General features: G+C 45.6%; 1 pseudogene; it reads left to right on the top strand.

Moving 5' to 3' along the window:
* Positions 1-14,409, top strand: part of LOC138652206 (zinc finger protein 84-like) — a 77,934-nt pseudogene that overhangs the window by 48,877 nt on the left and 14,648 nt on the right.

Below are 14,409 nucleotides of genomic sequence, written 5' to 3'. Positions count from 1 at the left end.
TGCTGCCTTATAAGAATCACAATGGTTTTGTTCCTTTTCCTCTGATAGATACAAATGACCCAACTATGAAAGAAGGGAACTAAATAAACATGTATTGCTCTCATAGTACAGTGCCCCTTTCTTGGTCCCCAAACACTATACAGTATAATGGTAAAAAAGCAGAAAGTTGTAAAATAGTACAAAAACCATTGCTGTTTGGGTCCCCGCCAGTCTCTGTATTTCCTGGTCAGTCCCAACAAATTTGTGATTCCTTCAGCCAATCATTTGCCAAAGCAGTGAGTAACATAGCCAGTGATTTGGAGCATGGAGGAGATGTTAGTCAGCAATTCAACTTATGTTCCAGTCCATACAAGACTAGAGAATACAACATATACACTTTCTATCTCCTGAAATATTTCCCTCATTATCTCCATTAATTGTATTATTACACAGGATTTTTATGATGTTACATCGGCTCATCTTCTTCTCATTCAGGTGTCTACAATATCTGATTCTGTCCGTGAAGATCTTCTATATAAGAAAAGTTTCTTGATTTACCAATCAACTATGGATATGGACAGAGACAAGATGGCAGAGAGGATATTACACCTCACCCTAGAGATCCTCTTCTGCCTTACAAGAGAGGTGAGAGATTCTGATGTCACATTACATGATTATCTTTGGGAATAGTAGATGAACAGAACTGGAGAGGTGAGGACTCTGGAAATGTTGTGTAGTGAGATTTATTAATGTGTCTCTCCATAACCAGGATTACACAGTAGTGAAGACCTCTAGTGAGTGCTGTCAGGACCCTGTGTCTGAGGGATGGGGAACCCCAATCACGAGACCTCCACTTCTTCCCCAAAACCATGAGGACATCAATGACCAGAAGATCCTAGAACTGACCTACAAGATGATTGAGCTGCTGACCGGAGAGGTGACACTGCTGGGAATGCTGGGACATTATACAGTAATGCTATGAAGGGATCAGGGGATAACGGCATTATTGTATTTCTTAGGTTCCTATAAGATGTCAGGATGTCGCTGTCTATTTCTCCATGGAGGAGTGTGAGTATTTAAAAGGACACAAAGATGTGTACAAGGACATCATGATGGAGGTTCCTCAGCCCCTCACATCGCCAGGTAATAGACAGGACTAAATACACACCGGCTTTAATTATCTGTATGTAAAGAATGCATTCAGTCACTGTATGTGTTTCCTCCAGTTCTATCCAGTAAGAGGACAACACCAGAGAGATTTCCCCGTCCTCTTCTTCCACAGGATTGTAAACAAGAAGATCCCAATATTCCTCAGGATCATCAGGTAGATGGAGAGGTGGTGTCATGTGATCTCCCTTATGATGTGTAGCCGGCTGTGAAGGTCTTGTGCTTAGTCTTGTTTTTCCACCAGTATTTTATATTTTATACTTGTGTTATGAGAACGGTGGAGATGGGAGGATTAGAGCTGACCATAGATGTGACTTCTCCATCTGTCTGTGACGTTTACAATATTTGTTTCAGGGTGAAGATCTGACCCATATTAATACTACAGAGACATATGTGAGGGGTGATGAGCGGTGTAAAGAGGAGATTGCTTCATATGACTACCAAGGTGAGTAGTAACTATTAAATACAGAGACGTCACAGATTCTTCTCAGTCACCGGCTGTAACTGCTTTATCGGTGTAGTCCGGCCGTATCACAATCGTGTGATCACAATTTTACCTCTAGACCAGAACACTCTCCACCACCCAAAATTGTTCAAATTACTTTGGGCATTGAATGCCCTTTCCTATAGAATTTACAATCTGGAGGATCCACCTACTCTCTGGGATTAGAAGATACTAATCCTTACCTGCCTAGATCTGTGCATTAGAAAGCCAAATAACAGTGTACGTAGAATGTACTGACAAGTTAGAAAATCACTTGAAGAAAAATATTATGATGGGCCTGTAAGAGAAAGCGGAAGGTAATGATGCTGTTGGCTTCCTATAACCCTGATATCTTATTGGATTAATCTACCTTATCTCCCTTATGTGCTGCTGAATGTGTTCATATGGTCCCTACAAGACCAGGTCCAGTCTTTCTGACCAAACATAACAGTTATGATTGACAACATTAAATGCACAGTGAAGGCCAAGATTGAATTTCTGTACAATAACAACAGAGTTTCCCTTTATCCTTACTTTTCAATTTCTTGTAAAACTCGTTAACTTCAAGAAGGATTGTGATAAACACATAAAACACATTACACAATGATATATCTCTAAGCTATGAATGGCTGTAATATACATTTATTCACTCCTGCAGGAGATGTGTTGGCATGGCTCGAGCCCGGGTTTAATTTATTCTCTTCATGTCCTAAATTACAAAATGTTTTTTATCATAAGGTATTCAGATTACTGCACAATCTCTCCTGAAATGGGAAGCACTAATACAACTCCTGGCAACAATTATGGAATCACCGGCCTTGGAGGATGTTCATTCAGTTGTTTAATTTTGTAGAAATAAAAGCAGATCACAGACATGACACAAAACTAAAGTCATTTCTAATGGCAACTTTCTGGCTTTAAGAAACACTAAAATAAATCAAGAACAAAAAATGTGGTAGTCAGTAATGGTTACATTTTTTAACCAAGTGTAGGGGAAAAATTATGGAATCACTAAATTCTGAGGAAAACATTATGGAATCACCCTGTAAATTTTCATACCCAAAAATAACACTTGCATCAAATTAGATCTGCTCGTTAGTCTGTATCTAAAAAGGAGTGATCACACCTTGGAGAGCTGTTGCACCAAGTGGACTAACATGAATCATGGCTCCAATACGAGAAATGTCAATTGAAACAAAGGAGAGGATTATCAATCTCCTAAAAGAGGGTAAATCATCACACAATATTCCAAATATGTTGGTTGTTCACAGTCAGCTGTGTCTAAAATCTGGACCAAATACAAACAACATGGAAAGGTTGTTAAAGGCAAACATACTGGTAGACCAAGGAAGACATCAAAGCGTCAAGACCGGAAACTTAAAGCAATATGTTTCCAAAACTGGTAATACACAACAAAACAAATGAGGAATGAATGGGTGGAAACTGAAGTCAATGTCTGTGACCGAACAGTAAGAAACCGCCTAAAGGAAATGGGATTTACATACAGAAAAGCTAAACGAAAGCCATCATTAACACCAAAACAGAAGAAAACAAGGTTACAATGGGCTAGGGAAAAGCAATCGTGGACTGTGGAAGACTGGATGAAAGCCATATTCAGTGATGAATCACGAATCTGCATTGGGCAAGGTGGTGATGCTGGAACTTTTGTTTGGTGCCGTTCCAATGAGATTTATAAAGATGACTGCCTGAAGAGAACATGCAAATTTCCACAGTCATTGATGATATGGGGCTGCATGTCAGCCATCTCCCCAGTGCCTTTACCTGTCATTACATCTTCAATAAATGCACAAGTTTATGTTGATATTTTGGACACTTTTCTTATCCCATCAATTGAAAGGATGTTTGGAGATGATGAAATCACTTTTCAAGATGATAATGCATCCTGCCATAGAGCAAAAACTGTGAAAACATTCCTTGAAAAAAGACACATAAGGTCAATGTCATGGCCTGCAAATAGTCCGGTTCTCAGTCCAATTGAAAATCTTTGGTGGAAGTTGAAGAAAATGTTCCATGACAAGGCTCCAACCTGCAAAGCTGATCTGGCAACAGCAATCAGAGAAAGTTGGAGCCAGATTGGTGAAGAGTCCTGTGTGACCCTCATTAAGTCCATGTCTCAGAGACTGCAAGCTGTTATAAAAGCCAGAGGTGCTGCAACAAAATACTAGTGATGTGTTGGAGTGCTTTTTTTTTGTTTGTTTGTTTTTCATGATTCCATAATTTTTTCCTCATAATTGAGTGATTCCATAATTTTTCCCCTATGCTTGGTTAAAAAAGTAACCATTACTGACTACCACATGTTTTGTTCTTGATTTCTTTTAGCGTTTTTTAAAGCCAGAAAGTTGCCATTTGGAATTACTTTAGTTTTGTGCCATGTTTGTGATCTCCTTTTTTTCTACAATATTAAACAACTGAATGAATATCCTCCAAGGCCGGTGATTCCATAATTTTTGCCAGGGGTTGTACTTTCTCTACTCTTGTGGTCAGAACTCATAGTAGCTCCAATGATCCACCATAAATGAGTGCAACGGTGGTTTAGCGTTCTCCCCTCATATAGGTGCTTATCGCTAAATTAGAATATCATCAAAAAGTTAATTTATTTCAGTTCTTCAATACAAAAAAGTGAAACTCATATAGAGTCATTACAAATCGTGATCTATTTCATGTGTTTATTTCTGTTAATGTTTATGATTATGGCTTACAGACAGTGAAAACCCCAAAGTAATCTCAGTAAATTAGAATACTTTATAACATCACCTTGAAAATTTATTTTAAAATCTGAAATGTTGGCCTACTGAAATGTATGTTCAATAAATGCATTCAATACTTGGTCGGGGCTCCTTTTGCATCAATTACTGCATGTGGCACTGCTGAGGTGTTATGGAAGCCCAGGTTGCTTTGATAACAGCCTTCAGCTCATCTGCATTGTTGGGTCTGGTGTCTCATCTTCCTCTTGACAATATCCAATATATTCTCTATGAGGTTAAGGTCAGGTGAGTTTGCTGGCCAATCAAGCACAGTGAAACTGTTGTTTATAAACGAGGTATTGGTACTTTTGGCAGTGTGGACAGGTGCCAAGTCTTGTCGGAGAAGTATATTGCCATCTCCAAAAAGCATGTTGGCAGAGGGAATCAATAAGTACTCTAAAATTTAACAAGTAGGAAAATATCCAGCACCAAGAGGTTGCACTCCAATAAGCTTTATTCCAAAATCTTCATATAAAAGTCATGGTTATGCCTAAGAGGCATATTTGGCCCTGAAACGCGTAAACCAGTGTCTAGGACCCCTGCTATTTGTGCCATTTTTTCTATTGTTGGTTTTCTATGCTTTTATATGAAGATTTTGGAATAAAGCTTATTGGAGTGCAACCTCATGCTGCTGGATTTTTTACTACTTATTGGATTTTCCTGGGTTGGCAGCCATGCACAGAATGGACAGGTGAGCTAAAAAATACTTTTTTATTGGCTCTAAAATTTCCTGGTAGACAGCTGCTCTGACTTTGGTCTTGATAAAACACAGTGGATTTATATAGACCAGCAGATGACATGGATACCAAAACCATCACTGATTGAGGTGTAATAGAGTGCAGGGTTGCGTATGTCACCACGGAACAGACAGACCAACTGTTGAGGGGAATTTATTAACAGGAGTAAGAATCTCCTCGCAGGGAGTAAACAGGGGGTTAAGGCTACGTTCACACTAGCGTTCTGCTAGTGTGCGTCGCCTTAGCGTCGGGCGACGCGGCGGCGACGCACGCGTCATGCGCCCCTATGTTTAACATGGGGGACGCATGCGTTTTTGTGTGTTGCATTTTGCAACACTTGCGTCTTTTTTGCCGCTAGCGTCGGACCAAGAAAACGCAACAAGTTGCATTTTTCTTGCGTCCGATTTTCGGCAAAAAACAGCAGCGTTTTTGCGTGCGTTTTGCCGCGTTTTTGTGTGCGTCGCGTCGCCGACGCAGCGGCGCGCAACGCTAGTCTGAACGTAGCCTAAGAGAGGTAAATCAAACAGTAAACAGTTAAGCGAGAATAAAAGGGTTAACGAGTGTTCTTGTGACTTATCAGTCCAGGGAGGTCCTGACTGGAGGGTCCTAATTCCAGCGTGGGTACAGTCACCAGCAGAGTCCGCTTTCATGTACTCACAAGATGCAGTCATTAGCTTTTACAGCACAGCCAGGAATCAGGGGCTCCGCACTGTTAAGTCTCTCACCAAGCATCACAGTCTCTGTATTGATACTGCGGAGACCAGGGAATATAAGTCTCTTCTCTATTTCCTGGAAACTCTGGGGTTAAGTCTCTTCAGCCTGTTCTTCTCAAAGTGAAACTGAAACCGGGAAGTAGCACAGTCTTATCAGTCACTGCCCAGGAGTCTCTGTAAGCCTGGCAGCTTCTCTGTAGTAATGTCACACACACACTGGGCAGTTACTTATCACACTCAGGGATCTTTGCTTGTCACTGCGGTCACCAGGGCTGCGGTCACCAGGGCTGGGGTCACCAGGGCAGCACTCGAGTCACTGTCAGGGGAAGAGTCTTCTCAGATTATGGAGGCTTCCAAGTCCCCACTCTCACTCCAGCCTTAGTGCCCTCACGGGAAGCACTCTGTCATGGGGAGCGCGATGCTGCAGCCTGCCCTCTCTCTGTGCAGCTCTCCCCTCTCTCTGGCGCGCTCTGGTCTCCCACACTTTTCTGACCACACCTCCGTCCCTTCCTCCCTGCCGCAGCCGTCACATGGTCCCTAGTGTCCAGAGCAGAAAGTCTTCCACCCGACAACCCAGCTGTCTAACTAAGTGGTTCCAGATAAGGAGCAGGGACAGCAACCTCCTTACAGAGGTCTAGTGTGAAGTTTCCACAAGCAGCTTGGATGTGGCCTCTCCACTCTTGCTTCAGATTCTGGGACCTTGATTTCCAAATGAAATGCATCATTTACTTTCATCTGAAAACAACACATTGGATCACTGAGCAACAGTCGAGTTCTTTTTTTCATTGGCCCAGATAAGACACTTCTGGCATTGTCTTTTGGTCATGAATGGCTTGACACAAGGAATGCGATACTTGTAGGCCCATGTCCTGGATACCTCTGTGTGGTGGCTCGTGAAGCAATTACTCCAGCAGCAGTCCACTTCTTGTGAATCCCTCCCAAATTTTTAAATGTCCTTTTCTTAAGACTTTCAAGGCTGTGGTTATCCCGGTAGCTTGTGCACCTTTTTCCACCACACTTTTATTTCTGTTCATCATTCCATTAATATGCTTGAATACAGCACTCTGTGAACAGCCAGCTTCTTTAGCAATGACCTTTTGTGGCTTACCCTTCTTGTGGAGTGTGTCAGTGACTGCCTTCTGGACATCTGTCAAGTCAGCAGTCTTCCCCATGATTGTGGAGACTGCTGAAACAGACTAAAGGACCTTTTAAAAAGCTTAGTAAGCCCTTGCAGGTTCTTTTTGTTAATTATTCTAATTTAGTGAGATAATGACATTTGGGTTGTCATTGGCTGTAAGCTATAATCATCAACATTAGCAGAAATAAACACTTGAAATAGATCACTCTGATTGTAATGACTTTATATAATATACGAGTTTCACTTTTTGTATTGAAGAACTTAAATGAACTTTTTGATATTCTAATATAGTAAGAAGCAGTTTACATATGTTGGTGTTGAGGATGTAACATATTTCTTTATTCTATGTCTTTTTTTTATGAATTCATTCTGTATATAGTTTGATTGTGGTGGGATTGTCCTTCCTCACTTATGCGAGTCTGTAAAAATAAAGGTCTCCATTACCTCTAACAAATGCATGAGATCTGAACTTAAGACACCTTAGCTCTGCACTACTATAAAATGTTCTCTTTAAATGTATATTATATATCTTCTTGAAATTCCTCTGACAGAAAATATTGGCCCTTACGACAGTTTACATTGCTAAGAGCCACCGTGCCCCATACTCTAATTACCCCAGAGAGGTTTCATCATTAGTTACTCATTTTTTTTACTGAAGAATTCTGTTGAGTTTGATCATTTCAGTAGGTGTTATTATCTATACTCACAGTTTTAGACTACAGTAGTTTGTTCCCAAAATACTCTGATAACCACTTTATGTGTACCTAATCAGGGCCCATTCTTCAAATCTGACCTGTGTCACTTTGTGTGGCGATAACTTTGGAATTCTTCACAAAGGATAATAGGAAACAGATGGACCTTACAAATTATTTTCAAACTTCCCTTGAATCTGACAATATACTGTATACAGTTGTACACTACTGTCTGGGCACATGGCAGGGTTAAGAAGAAAAGGAGCCCCATTTTGTTATTTGTGTCTGCAAACTATTCCAGCAAGATCTGCAATCTATTGGGGTCACTGTTCATGGTCACCTGGCAGCTCAAAAGAGGACTACCATGAACAGGCTTAGCGCTATCTACCCCGGTTTACACATCGTAGGGATTACCGTGCTCATCACCCTGTAAACCCTTTACACGGATCTGGACTTAGAGATCCCTAGGCTTGGAGAACAGTGTTACCTGCTGTTCTGTGGTGTGAGATGGGAAGAAGAATAATCAGATAGCCAGGTCAGAACTAGGAGGACAGAGAAAATAAAGAATCAGAAGACGCAAGAGTAGTCCGTAAACGGGCCAGGATCAGAACAGTAAACAAATACATTGAGCATACGGGACTGAACCAGAGGAGAACAAAGCTGTATCTGGAAGCTTCCAGCAATATGCTTCAAGCTCTAGTAGGGTATGATGCTTTCCATTTGGCTGAAGTAGGGAGCTGATTACTTCAGCTGGACAGAACACACATCCATACTGCCAGACTGGATGGTACTACAGGTCCCAGGCTCCCTAATCTCAGTGGCTGGACAGAGCCTGCACCACCCAGAACTTATGGTTCTGATGCCTCCTCCATTGTCAGCGCCACCTGCAGAATGAACAAGGCAACTCCTGGTGACAGAAGCAGACGTCACAGGAGCAGATCCCAGAGGAGATGGGACACACCATTTGCAGAAGCCATAATATAACAAATGCATAAGACCAGAACAGTAGAAATCCACGAAAAGTGGCTGCATTTTGGAAATTATAACCCTCAGTGAATTAACCCCTTTCTGACATTGGACATAATATTCTGTCCACATGACCTGGGCCATCTCTGACCGTGGATGGAATATTTCGCCATCGCCCATGCTCACGGGGGATGCGTGAGCGATCGCCACCGGGTGTCAGCTGATTCTGACAGCCGACACCTAGCACTAGGTGCCAGGAACGGTCACAGACTGCTCCCGGCACTTTAACGCCCGAAATACTGCGATCAAACACGATCGCAGCATTCCGGAAGCCGACAGAGGGCTGACAGTCCCTCAGCCTTTGGATCGGAGACCCCGAGGCGTGACGCAGGGTCCTGATAGTTGCCATGGTGACCTGATGTCGTCATGATGACATCCGGGTCATCAAAGCTAGGAAACTCGGTGATTATGCGCAGTGCATGATTAGCAAGTCTCTCTGTCAGTGCAGCGCTGATAAGTTTCTATAGCATGCAGACGTTGCTTCATCTGCATGCTATAAAAGGGATCAGCCAGCAAAAAATGATTGTCCCATGATGGGACAAAGTACAAAAGTTAGAAAAAGTTAAACACTTTTTTTAAATAATTGTAAAAATATTTAAAAAAAAATCAAAAATAATAAAAAATCAATATATATTCTATCTCTAAATAAATATTTGAATGAAAAAAAATATATAAAACAATAAAAGTACACATATTTGGTATAGCTGTGTCCGCAATGACCCGACTTATAAAACTGTCATACTAGTTAACCCCTTTAGTGAGCAACATAAAAAAGCAAGGCAAAAAACAACGCTTTATCATAATGTCGAACAAACAGTTGAGTAACACGCAATCAAAAAGACAGATGTAAATAAGCATGGTACTGATGAAAACGTCATCTTTTCCAGGAAAACAAGCCACCATACAGCTCCATCAGCGGAAAAATAAAAAAGTTATAGCTCTCAGAATAAAGTGATGAAAAAATAATTATTTTTTCCATAAAATAGTTTTTATAGTATAAAAGCGCTAAAACCTAAAAAAAAACTATATAAATGAGGTATCGCTGTAATCGTACTGACCCGAAGAATAAAACTGCCTTAACAATTTTACCACACACAGAACGACATGAACCCCCCCCCCACTCCCTCCCCAAAAGAAATTCATGAATAGCTGGTTTTTGTTCATTCTGCCTCCCAAAAATCGGAATAGAAAGCGATCAAAAAATGTCACGTGCCCGAAAATGGTAGCAATAAAACGTAAACTCGTCCCGCAAAAAACAAGACCTCACATGACTCTGTGGGCCAAAATATGGAAAAATTATAGCTCTCAAATTTGGAGACGCAAAACTATTTTTTGCAATAAAAAGCGTCTTTTAGTGTGTGACAGCTGCCAAACATAAAAACCCGCTATAAGGTCTCTTTCACACATCCTGATATTTCTAATACCGGAAATATCAGTGTCCGTGTTTGTAATATACGTGGCACATGTGTGGCAACTATGTGCCGCATTATTACCACACGGACGGATGCCAGAGAAGAAGCGTTACAGTAAGCGCTGTTCGCCGGCGCTGGCTGCTGAACATGTGCTGTCATGTGCTGCTGCCATCCTGCGCCCGTTCTGTCATGTGCTGCTCCCATCCTGCTGCCATCCTGCGCCCGTTTTGTCATGTGCTGCTGCCATCCTGCTGCCATCCTGCGCCCGTTATGTCATGCGCTGCTGCCATCCTGCGCCCGTTCTGTCATGTGCTGCTGCCATCCTGCTGCCATCCTGCGCCCGTTATGTCATGCGCTGCTGCCATCCTGCGCCCGTTCTGTCATGTGCTGCTGCCATCCTGCTGCCATCCTGCGCCCGTTATGTCATGCGCTGCTGCCATCCTGCGCCCGTTCTGTCATGTGCTGCTGCCATCCTGCGCCCGTTCTGTCATGTGCTGCTGCCATCCTGCGCCCGTTCTGTCATGTGCTGCTGCCATCCTGCGCCCGTTCTGTCATGTGCTGCTGCCATCCTGCGCCCGTTCTGTCATGTGCTGCTGCCATCCTGCGCCCGTTCTGTCATGTGCTGCTGCCATCCTGCGCCCGTTCTGTCATGCGCTGCTGCCATCCTGCGCCCGTTTTGTCATGTGCTGCTGCCATCCTGCGCCCGTTCTGTCATGTGCTGCTCCCATCCTGCGCCCCCGTTCTGTCATGCGCAGCTGCCATCCTGCGCCCGTTCTGTCATGTGCTGCTCCCATCCTGCTGCCATCCTGCGCCCGTTATGTCATGCGCTGCTGCCATCCTGCGCCCGTTCTGTCATGTGCTGCTGCCATCCTGCGCCCGTAATGTCATGTGCTGCAGCCATCCTGCGCTCGTTCTGTCATGTGCTGCTGCCATCCTGCGCCCGTTCTGTCATGTGCTGCTGCCATCCTGCGCCCGTTCTGTCATGTGCTGCTGCCATCCTGCGCCCGTTCTGTCATGTGCTGCTGCCATCCTGCGCCCGTTCTGTCATGTGCTGCTGCCATCCTGCACCCGTTCTGTCATGTGCTGCTGCCATCCTGCGCCCGTTCTGTCATGCGCTGCTGCCATCCTGCGCCCGTTTTGTCATGTGCTGCTGCCATCCTGCTGCCATCCTGCGCCCGTTATGTCATGCGCTGCTGCCATCCTGCGCCCGTTCTGTCATGTGCTGCTGCCATCCTGCGCCCGTTCTGTCATGTGCTGCTCCCATCCTGCTGCCATCCTGCGCCCGTTTTGTCATGTGCTGCTGCCATCCTGCTGCCATCCTGCGCCCGTTATGTCATGCGCTGCTGCCATCCTGCGCCCGTTCTGTCATGTGCTGCTGCCATCCTGCGCCCGTTCTGTCATGTGCTGCTCCCATCCTGCTGCCATCCTGCGCCCGTTATGTCATGCGCTGCTGCCATCCTGCGCCCGTTCTGTCATGTGCTGCTCCCATCCTGCTGCCATCCTGCGCCCGTTATGTCATGCGCTGCTGCCATCCTGCGCCCGTTCTGTCATGTGCTGCTGCCATCCTGCGCCCGTTATGTCATGCGCTGCTGCCATCCTGCGCCCGTTCTGTCATGTGCTGCTGCCATCCTGCGCCCGTAATGTCATGTGCTGCAGCCATCCTGCGCTCGTTCTGTCATGTGCTGCTGCCATCCTGCGCCCGTTCTGTCATGTGCTGCTGCCATCCTGCGCCCGTTCTGTCATGTGCTGCTGCCATCCTGCGCCCGTTCTGTCATGCGCTGCTGCCATCCTGCGCCCGTTTTGTCATGTGCTGCTGCCATCCTGCTGCCATCCTGCGCCCGTTATGTCATGCGCTGCTGCCATCCTGCGCCCGTTCTGTCATGTGCTGCTGCCATCCTGCGCCCGTAATGTCATGTGCTGCTGCCATCCTGCGACCGTTCTGTCATGTGCTGCTGCCATCCTGCGCCCATTCTGTCATGTGCTGCTGCCATCCTGCGCCCGTTCTGTCATGTGCTGCTGCCATCCTGCGCCCGTTCTGTTATGTGCTGCTCCCATCCTGCGCCACTATTGTATTATATGCCCCCGTATGCTGCTGCCATATAAAAAAAAAAAAAATACCATACCCACCTATCGTCCGGCTCCACTGCAGGTGTGTCTTCAAGAAAATGGCGCCGGAAAGCGCGGACTGCGCAGGCGCCGATTCCGGCAGCAGGAATCGGCGCCTGCGCAGTACGCGCTTTCCGGCACCATTTTATTGAAGACACTGCCGGAAAGCGCGTACTGCGCAGGCGCCGATTCCGGCACCCGGAGGAGAAAGAGAATGGCGGCGGAAATGCCGTAAGTAACAAATGGCTGTGGCATGAAGTGCCACAGCCTCATGGCACAGCAATTTGTTACTTACGCCAGTTCCGGCGCCATTGTCTTGCTTCTCCTGGTGCCGGAATCGGCGCCTGCGCAGTACGCGCTTTCCGGCGCCATTTTATTGAAGACACGCATTCTCCCGACCCCCTGCTCTCGGCGGCATCTCCCCGTACTCCCGGATGGCAGCAGCACATGACAGAACGGGCGCAGGATGGCAGCAGCACATGACAGAACGGGCGCAGGATGGCAGCAGCACATGACAGAACGGGCGCAGGATGGCAGCAGCACATGACATAACGGGCGCAGGATGGCAGCAGGATGGCAGCAGCGCATGACATAACGGGCGCAGGATGGCAGCAGCACATGACAGAACGGGCGCAGGATGGCAGCAGCACATGACAGAACGGGCGGAGGATGGCAGCAGCACATGACAGAACGGGCGCAGGATGGCAGCAGCGCATGACATAACGGGCGCAGGATGGCAGCAGGATGGGAGCAGCACATGACAGAACGGGTGCAGGATGGCAGCAGCGCATGACAGAACGGGCGCAGGATGGCAGCAGCACATGACAGAACGGGCGCAGGATGGCAGCAGCACATGACAGAACGGGCGCAGGATGGCAGCAGCACATGATGGAGACCATATACCAATATAAATGCTCGCCACCCGGGCGTAGAACGGGTTCAATAGCTAGTCTCACTATAAGAGTACAGAACATTCAAGATTTAGTGGTTCAGAATCCTATGTTAGAACCTAAAATTCCTATTCCTGAGTTATTTTTTGGAGATAGAGCTAAGTTTTTGAATTTTAAAAATAATTGTAAACTATTTCTTGCTTTGAAACCCCACTCCTCTGGTGACCCAGTTCAACAAGTTAAAATTATTATTTCTTTATTACGTGGCGACCCTCAAGACTGGGCATTTTCCCTTGCGCCAGGAGATCCTGCATTATGTAATATTGATGCGTTTTTTCTGGCGCTCGGATTGCTGTACGACGAACCTAATTCAGTGGATCAGGCAGAGAAAAATTTGCTGGCTCTGTGTCAGGGTCAGGATGAGATAGAGATTTATTGTCAGAAGTTTAGAAAGTGGTCCGTGCTCACCCAATGGAATGAATGTGCGCTGGCAGCTATTTTCAGAAAGGGTCTCTCTGAAGCCCTTAAGGATGTCATGGTGGGATTTCCTATGCCTGCTGGTCTGAATGAGTCTATGTCTTTGGCCATTCAGATCGGTCGACGCTTGCGCGAGCGTAAATCTGTGCACCATTTGGCGGTATTATCTGAGCATAAACCTGAGCCTATGCAGTGCGATAGGACTTTAACCAGAGCTGAAAGGCAAGAACACAGACGTCAGAATGGGCTGTGTTTCTACTGTGGTGATTCCACTCATGCTATCTCCGATTGTCCTAAGCGCACTAAGCGGTTCGCTAGGTCTGCCACCATTGGTACGGTACAGTCGAAATTTCTTTTGTCCGTTACTTTGATCTGCTCTTTGTCTTCCTATTCTGTCATGGCATTTGTGGATTCAGGCGCTGCCCTGAATTTGATGGACTTGGAGTTTGCTAGGCGCTGTGGGTTTGTCTTGGAGCCCTTGCAGTGTCCTATTCCATTGACAGGAATTGATGCTACGCCTTTGGCCAAGAATAAGCCTCAGTATTGGACCCAGCTGACCATGTGCATGGCTCCTGCGCACCAGGAGGATATTCGCTTTCTGGTGTTGCATAATCTGCATGATGTGGTCGTGTTGGGGTTGCCATGGCTACAAGTCCATAACCCAGTATTAGATTGGAAATCAATGTCTGTGTCCAGCTGGGGTTGTCAGGGGGTACATGGTGATGTTCCATTTCTGTCTATCTCATCATCCACCCCTTCTGAGGTCCCAGAGTTCTTGTCTGATTACCGGGATGTATTCGATGAGCCCAAGTCCAATGCCCTA

This window comes from Ranitomeya imitator, chromosome 10 (assembly GCF_032444005.1).
Source record: "Ranitomeya imitator isolate aRanImi1 chromosome 10, aRanImi1.pri, whole genome shotgun sequence".
Classification (NCBI taxonomy): Eukaryota; Metazoa; Chordata; class Amphibia; order Anura; family Dendrobatidae; genus Ranitomeya; species Ranitomeya imitator.
Note: the sequence above shows the minus strand (reverse complement) of the source record. Positions and strands in the feature narration are given on the sequence as shown.